This window comes from Lolium perenne, chromosome 4, assembly GCF_019359855.2.
Source record: "Lolium perenne isolate Kyuss_39 chromosome 4, Kyuss_2.0, whole genome shotgun sequence".
In the NCBI taxonomy this organism is placed as follows: domain Eukaryota; kingdom Viridiplantae; phylum Streptophyta; class Magnoliopsida; order Poales; family Poaceae; genus Lolium; species Lolium perenne.
In genome coordinates, this window is record NC_067247.2 from 280,910,273 (window position 1) to 280,919,765 (window position 9,493).

A 9,493-nucleotide genomic window follows, 5' to 3' on the forward strand; every position below is an offset into this window, starting at 1 on the left:
CCCCCAGTCCGCCCCGGGCAGGTAAGCAGACGCCGCCCCCCAATCCACCTCCGGCGAAGAACCAGAAGCAGTCCTGGACTATTAACCCGGACCCTTATGTACCTAAGACCACAAAGGTACCGGAGCCATCACTGAAGCCTCTCCCCACGAGGCCTTGGGAACGTAGTGCCGAGGAAGTCGACGCGGCCGCGGCTGCTTACCATGAGAAATGGAGGGCGGAATGCCAGGCGAGAAGAGTGCCCGAGCCCAAGCCAGTATATTCTGACAAGCAAAAGAAGTGGGCTAAGTCATTTTTGAGCACACCATCCCAAGCCGCGAAGAATCTGCCTAACGACTATGCACGTGAACTTCGTAGGCAGGCACTCATGTTGAAGGAGAAGAAAGAGCTGGCGGAGAAGCAGGAGAAGAAAGCCTTGGAGGAGGCCGAGAAAGAATTAGCAAGTAAAAAAAGCGGGAAACGAGTTGCACAGCTCGGGGAACAAAGTAAACAATCAATCGCCCCGCTCATAGTGAAAGCCGCCGGTCCGGATGCTGAACTAATGGACCCCACAATCATAGCAGCTGCGGTAGAACTGGGAATGACCGTAACGGCTGCCAGAGAACAAGCGGCCCTGATCGGTATGACTCTTCGTGAACTGTTAGGCCTTGATGAGGCGCCAGTGAAGGAGGTAGTAATTACATATGTGCCGAATGGGCCTCTCGTCGAGCCTGCGCAGGAAGAGGATCTACCTCCACAAATGACAAGTCTGCTGAAATGGTACAAGGGTTACATAAAAAATAAAAACGCCAAAGAATATATTTATGCGGAAGTTAGATATGAGCATCACTTCAAACATTACTATGTACAAATTCATCTGAGTGAATTGTTCCAGCTTTTCAATCTGCGCGAGCTCGACAAATCTATCATCAGTTGCTACGTTCTGTAAGTGATTTATTTCTACCCCATCTCGTTCATATTGCCTGCACTATATATATGTCCTAACTATATTGTTGTGTACACTATTTTATATGCAGAATGAAGATTAAGGAATGCGAAGTAAGGAACATCCATGATGTTGGGTTCATTGACCCACACATCGTTAATGGATATGTGTTAGAACATCACCCCGCCGACGTGGAGGAAGACTGCTGGCGCGTAGTTGACGTGGGAGTTAGAAATCTTGTTCCTTCACGTCCCCGGCAACGGCGCCAGAAATTTAGCTTGACACGCGTACAACACGCGACCGTTGGGAACCCCAAGTGGAAGGTGTGATGCGTACAGCAGTAAGTTTCCCTCAGTTAGAAACCAAGGTTTATCGAACCAGTAGGAGTCAAGAAGCACGTTGAAGGTTGATGGCGGCGAGATGTAGTGCGGCGCAACACCAGGGATTCCGGCGCCAACGTGGAACCTGCACAACACAAACCAAGTACTTTGCCCCAACGAAACAGCGAGATTGTCAATCTCACCGGCTTGCTGTAACAAAGGATTAGATGTATAGTGTGGATGATGATTGTTTGCAGAAAACAGTAGACCAGTATTGCAGTAGATTGTATTTCAGTATAGAGAATTGGACCGGGGTCCACAGTTCACTAGAGGTGTCTCTCCCATAAGATAAACAGCATGTTGGGTGAACAAATTACTGTTGGGCAATTGACAAATAAAGAGGGCATGACCATGCACATACATATTATGATGAGTATAGTGAGATTTAATTGGGCATTACGACAAAGTACATAGACCGCTATCCAGCATGCATCTATGCCTAAAAAGTCCACCTTCAGGTTATCATCCGAACCCCCTCCAATATTAAGTTGCTAACAACAGACAATTGCATTAAGTATTGCGCGTAATGTAATCAGTAACTACATCCTCGAACATAGCACCAATGTTTTATCCCTAGTGGCAACAGCACATCCATAATCTTAGAGATTTCTGTCACTTCCCGCATTCACGGAGACATGAACCCACTATCGAGCATAAATACTCCCTCTTGGAGTTACAAGCATCTACTTGGCCAGAGCATCTACTAGTAACGGAGAGCATGCAAGATCATAAACAACACATAGATATAAATTGATAATCAACATAACATAGTATTCTCTATTCATCGGATCCCAACAAACGCAACATATAGAATTACAGATAGATGATCTTGATCATGTTCGGCAGCTCACAAGACCCGACAATTAAGCACAATGAGGAGAAGACAACCATCTAGCTACTGCTATGGACCCATAGTCCAGGGGTAGACTACTCACACATCACTCCGGAGGCGACCATGGCGGCGTAGAGTCCTCCGGGAGATGATTCCCCTCTCCGGCAGGGTGCCGGAGGCGATCTCCTGAATCCCCCGAGATGGGATTGGCGGCGGCGGCGTCTCTGGAAGGTTTTCCGTATCGTGGCTCTCGGTACTGGGGGTTTCGCGACGGAGGCTATTTGTAGGCGGAAGGGCAGGTCAGGGGGCCACACGAGGGGCCCACACTACAGGTCGGCGCGGCCAGGGCTTGGGCCGCGCCGCCCTAGGGTGTGGCCACCTCGTGGCCCCACTTCATCTCCTCTTCCGTCTTCTGGAAGCTTCGTGGCAAAATAGGACCCTGGGCGTTGATTTCGTCCAATTCCGAGAATATTTCCTTACTAGGATTTCTGAAACCAAAAACAGCAACTGGCACTTCGGCATCTTGTTAATAGGTTAGTTCCAGAAAATGCACGAATATGACATAAAGTGTGCATAAAACATGTAGATAACATCAATAATGTGGCATGGAACATAAGAAATTATCGATACGTCGGAGACGTATCAGCATCCCCAAGTTTAGTTCCTGCTCGTCCCGAGCAGGTAAACGATAAACAAAGATAATTTCTGGAGTGACATGCCATCATAACCTTGATCATACCATTTGTAAAGCATATGTAGTGAATGCAGCGATCAAAACAATGTAAATGACATGAGTAAACAAGTGAATCATATAGCAAAGACTTTTCATGAATAGTACTTCAAGATAAGCATCAATAAGTCTTGCATAAGAGTTAACTCATAAAGCATTAATTCATAGTAAAGGCATTGAAGCAACACAAAGGAAGATTAAGTTTCAGCGGTTGCTTTCAACTTGTAACATGTATATCTCATGGATATTGTCAACATAGAGTAATATAATAAGTGCAATATGCAAATATGTAGGAATCAATGCACAATTCACACAAGTGTTTGCTTCTTGAGGTGGAGAGAAATAGGTGAACTGACTCAACAATAAAAGTAGAAGAATGGTCCTTCAAAGAGGAAAGCATCGATTGCTATATTTGTGCTAGAGCTTTGATTTTGAAAACATATAGAGAGCAATAAAAGTAAAATTTTGAGAGGTGTTTGTTGTTGTCAACGAATGGTAGTGGGCACTCTAACCCCCTTGCCAGACAAACCTTCAAAGAGCGGCTCCCATTTTATTTTATTTTTGTGTGGCACTCCTTCCAACCTTTCTTTCACAAACCATGGCTAACCGAATCCTTCGGGTGCCTGCCAACAATCTCATACCATGAAGGAGTGCCTTTTTATTTTAGTTTTATGATGATGACACTCCTCCCCACCTTTGCTTACACAAGCCATGGCTAACCGAATCCTTCGGGTGCCGTCCAACAATCACATACCATGGAGGAGTGTCTATTTTTGTTAATTAATTTGGGACTGGGAATCCCATTGCCAGCTCTTTTTGCAAAATTATTGGATAAGTGGATGAAGCCACTAGTCCATTGGTGAAAGTTGCCCAACAAGATTGAAAGATAAACACCACATACTTCCTCATGAGCTATAAAACATTGACACAAATCAGAGGTAATAAATTTTGAATTGTTTAAAGGTAGCACTCAAGCAATTTACTTTGGAATGGCGGAGAAATACCATGTAGTAGGTAGGTATGGTGGACACAAATGGCATAGTGATTGGCTCAAGTATTTGGATGCATGAGAAGTATTCCCTCTCGATACAAGGTTTAGGCTAGCAAGGCTATTTGAAACAAACACAAGGATGAACCGGTGCAGCAAGACTCACATAAAAGACATATTGAAAACATTATAAGACTCTACACCGTCTTCCTTGTTGTTCAAACTCAATACTAGAAATTATCTAGACCTCAGAGAGACCAAATATGCAAACCAAATTTTAGCATGCTCTATGTATTTCTTCATTAATGGGTGCAAAGTATATGATGCAAGAGCTTAAACATGAGCACAAAAATTGCCAAGTATCACATTATCCAAGACATTATAGCAAATTACTACATGTATCATTTTCCAATTCCAACCATATAACAATTTAACGAAGAAGAAACTTCGCCATGAATATTATGAGTAAAGCCTAAGGACATACTTGTACATATGCTACAGCGGAGCGTGTCTCTCTCCCACAAAGTGAATGCTAGGATCCATTTTATTCAAACAAAACAAAAACAAAAACAAACCGACGCTCCAAGAAAAGCACATAAGCTGTGATGGAATAAAAATATAGTTTCAGGGGAGGAACCTGATAATGTTGTCGATGAAGAAGGGGATGCCTTGGGCATCCCCAAGCTTAGACGCTTGAGTCTTATTGATATATGCAGGGGTGAACCACCGGGGCATCCCCAAGCTTAGAGCTTTCACTCTCCTTGATCATGTTGTATCATCTCCCTCTCTTGATCCTTGAAAACTTCCTCCACACCAAACTTAGAACAACTCATTAGAGGGTTAGTGCACAATCAAAATATACATGTTCAGAGGTGACATAATCATTCTTAACACTTCTGGACATTGCACAAAGCTACTGAAAGTCAATGGAATCGAAATATCCATCGAACATAACAAAACAGGCAATGCGAAATAAAAGGCAGAATCTGTTAAAACAGAACAGCTCGTATTGACGAATTTTATCGAGGCACCAGACTTGCTCAAATGAAAATGCTCAAATTGAATGAAAGTTGCGTACATATCTGAGGATCACTTACGTAAATTGGCATAATTTTCTGAGTTACCTACAGAGAAAACAGCCCAGATTCGTGACAGCAAAGAAATCTGTTTCTGCGCAGTAATCCAAATCTAGTATGAACTTTACTATCAACGACTTTACTTGGCACAACAAAACACTAAACTAAGATAAGGAGAGGTTGCTACAGTAGTAAACAACTTCCAAGACACAAAATAAAAACAAAGTACTGTAGTAATAACATGGGTTGTCTCCCATAAGCGCTTTTCTTTAACGCCTTTCAGCTAGGCGCAGAAAGTGTATATCAAGTATTATCAAAGGGTGGTGCATCTACAGCGGGGTTTGGAGTTTTCTCAGCCAAGCATAGTATATTGGATACATAAGTTTTAGCGTCTCCCTTTTCATTAGTCTTGGGCTTGCTACTCTCATCAAACAAATTTTCAGGAACAAGCCAAGCATAGTTATTTTCTAGTGCTTCATGCATTGCTAGGAGCTTACATGGTATTGGTGCTTTAATCTCCCCACCATCATTAATATTATTAGTGTACTTTATTCTATCCATATCCATCTTTTCAAGGAGACTAACAAAATTGGTATAAGAACCAAGCACATCATATTTAGCAAAGACCTTTCTAGCCTCTCTTGCTATACCACCAAATTCTCTAAGAAGGGTTTCTAAAACAAAATCTTTCTTTTCCCCTTCTTCCATATCACCGAGTGTAAGAAACATGTGTTGGATTATAGGATTGAGATTAACAAATTTAGTTTCCAACATGCGAACTAGAGCAGCAGCAGCAATTTCATAAGTAGGAGCAAGATCTACCAAGTGTCTATCTTCAAAATCGTCAACGGTACTAACATGGTTGAAAAATTCTTCTATATTATTTCTCCCAATTATAGACCCGCGTCCTACCGGCATGTTTTTTACGGTAAAATTAAAAGGAAACATAATGAAATAAGTAAAGTAACTGCAAGTAACTAATTTTTTTTGTGTTTTTAATATAGCAAACAAGATAGCAAATAAAGTAAAACTAGCAACTAATTTTTTTGTATTTTGATTTAGTGCAGCAAACAAAGTAGTAAATAAAACTAAGCAAGACAAAAACAAAGTAAAGAGATTGGGATGTGGAGACTCCCCTTGCAGCGTGTCTTGATCTCCCCGGCAACGGCGCCAGAAATTTACTTGCTGGCGCGTAGTTGACGTGGGAGTTAGAAATCTTGTTCCTTCACGTCCCCGGCAACGGCGCCAGAAATTTAGCTTGACACGCGTACAGCACGCGACCGTTGGGAATCCCAAGTGGAAGGTGTGATGCGTACAGCAGTAAGTTTCCCTCAGTTAGAAACCAAGGTTTATCGAACCAGTAGGAGTCAAGAAGCACGTTGAAGGTTGATGGCGGCGAGATGTAGTGCGGCGCAACACCAGGGATTCCGGCGCCAACGTGGAACCTGCACAACACAAACCAAGTACTTTGCCCCAACGAAATAGCGAGGTTGTCAATCTCACCGGCTTGCTGTAACAAAGGATTAGATGTATAGTGTGGATGATAATTGTTTGCAGAAAACAGTAGAACAATATTGCAGTAGATTGTATTTCAGTATAGAGAATTGGACCGGGGTCCACAGTTCACTAGAGGTGTCTCTCCCATAAGATAAACAGCATGTTGGGTGAACAAATTACAGTTGGCCAATTGACAAATAAAGAGGGCATGACCATGCACATACATATTATGATGAGTATAGTGAGATTTAATTGGGCATTACGACAAAGTACATAGACCGCTATCCAGCATGCATCTATGCCTAAAAAGTCCACCTTCAGGTTATCATCCGAACCCCCTCCAGTATTAAGTTGCTAACAACAGATAATTGCATTAAGTATTTCGCGTAATGTAATCAGTAACTACATCCTCGAACATAGCACCAATGTTTTATCCCTAGTGGCAACAGCACATCCATAATCTTAGAGATTTCTGTCACTTCCCCAGATTCACGGAGACATGAACCCACTATCGAGCATAAATACTCCCTCTTGGAGTTACAAGCATCTACTTGACCAGAGCATCTACTAGTAACGGAGAGCATGCAAGATCATAAACAACACATAGATATAAATTGATAATCAACATAACATAGTATTCTCTATTCATCGGATCCCAACAAACGCAACATATAGAATTACAGATAGATGATCTTGATCATGTTCGGCAGCTCACAAGACCCGACAATTAAGCACAATGAGGAGAAGACAACCATCTAGCTACTTCTATGGACCCATAGTCCAGGGGTAGACTACTCACATATCACTCCGGAGGCGACCATGGCGGCGTAGAGTCCTCCGGGAGATGATTCCCCTCTCCGGCAGGGTGCCGGAGGCGATCTCCTGAATCCCCCGAGATGGGATTGGCGGCGGCGGCGTCTCTGGAAGGTTTTCCGTATCGTGGCTCTCGGTACTGGGGGTTTCGCGACGGAGGCTATTTGTAGGCGGAAGGGCAGGTCAGGGGGGGCCACCTCGTGGCCCCACTTCGTCTCCTCTTCGGTCTTCTGGAAGCTTCGTGGCAAAATAGGACCCTGGGCGTTGATTTCGTCCAATTCCGAGAATATTTCCTTACTAGGATTTCTGAAACCAAAAACAGCAGAAAACAACAACTGGCACTTCGGCATCTTGTTAATAGGTTAGTTCCAGAAAATGCACGAATATGACATAAAGTGTGCATAAAACATGTAGATAACATCAATAATGTGGCATGGAACATAAGAAATTATCGATACGTCGGAGACGTATCAAAGACCTGTGGCGGTTTCTTACAAAGCAGGAACTCAAAAGTTATATTCTATTTCCTTACCATTTTGGGTGAGTGTTTCTGTCTTGAGCACATTCTCTTTTGTTTACTCCATGCATGGTATGTGGCCGGCTAATCGATGAGTTATGGATGACTGTGCATGTATCGTGTCCGCAGGTTCCACTGGATTCTGCTAGTAATTAAATTTGACACCTCCACATGTCTCGTCCATGACTCTCTGAATCTGGAAGCAAAGCTTTGGGGCGACATTAGAAGAATGCTGCAGAAGTAATTATTTTCATTCATTTGCACTCTATATCGATCGGCCTATTTCGTTCATTTCCTAATATCAAGTAACTAATAACTCTCTTGTTCATCTAATTTTCTTTGCCTCGTAGGGTTTGGAGACGGTTCACTGATGAAACGGTCGGTGAATTCAAAAAAGAGCTACAATTCATGCGGTCAGTGGCTGCGACTGGGGATATTCAGCCACCGGGGACCAATCTATGTGGATACTATGTTTGTGAGATGATCCGGAGATACACCTCTGAGCGGGTTCCGTGTGATAACAATGAGAAGAGGAATAACCTCCGGAAGATGCTTAGTCCAGAAGCTCGCTTCTGACCACTTCAAGAGGAACTAGCTGGATGGTTCACGAGGGAAGTCATCGATCCTAAAGGAGAACACTATGTAGAGGACATAGAACTTCATATGCATTAAATTATGTATGGAAAACTTGTTCAAAATTGTATATGGTCATCCGATGATATTGAATATATATTGTATATTCCTCTTGAATTCTTTTTGGTTCTAATTTCAAATTTGTTTGAAATTGTACATTCATATGCATGTATGTAGTACCGTAGAATATGTTAAACTCCTTCAAAACTAAAATAAAACACAAAAGAAATAAAACAATACAAATTAAAAAAAAACCAGGTTTAGGGAGGGGGGGATAAAACCCTAAACCTGCGGCGGCCTTTAGTCGCGGTTGGCTAGAAGAACCGCGACTAAAGGTCCTCCGCCCCGACGGTCGCCTGGCGCCCACTGATACGCGTACAGCACGCGTCCGTTGGGAACCCCAAGAGGAAGGTCTGATGCGTACAGCGGCAAGTTTTCCCTCAGTAAGAAACCAAGGTTTATCGAACCAGTAGGAGCCAAGAAGCACGTTGAAGGTTGATGGCGGCGAGATGTAGTGCGGCGCAACACCAGGGATTCCAGCGCCAACGTGGAACCTGCACAACACAACCAAAGTACTTTGCCCCAACGAAACAGTGAGGTTGTCAATTTCACCGGCTTGCTATAACAAAGGATTAGATGTATAGTGTGGATGATGATTGTTTGCAGAGAACAGTAGAACAATTATTGCAGTAGATTGTATTCGATGTAAAATAATGGACCGGGGTCCACAGTTCACTAGAGGTGTCTCTCCCATAAGATAAATAGCATGTTGGGTGAACAAATTACAGTTGGGCAATTGACAAATAGAGAGGGCATGACCATGCACATACATGATATGATGAGTATAGTGAGATTTAATTGGGCATTACGACAAAGTACATAGACCGCTATCCAGCATGCATCTATGCCTAAAAAGTCCACCTTCAGGTTATCATCCGAACCCCTTCTAGTATTAAGTTGCAAACAACAGACAATTGCATTAAGTATGGTGCGTAATGTAATCAATAACTACATCCTCGGACATAGCATCAATGTTTTATCCCTAGTGGCAACAGCACATCCACAACCTTAGGGGTTTCTGTCACTCCCCCAGATTCAATGGAG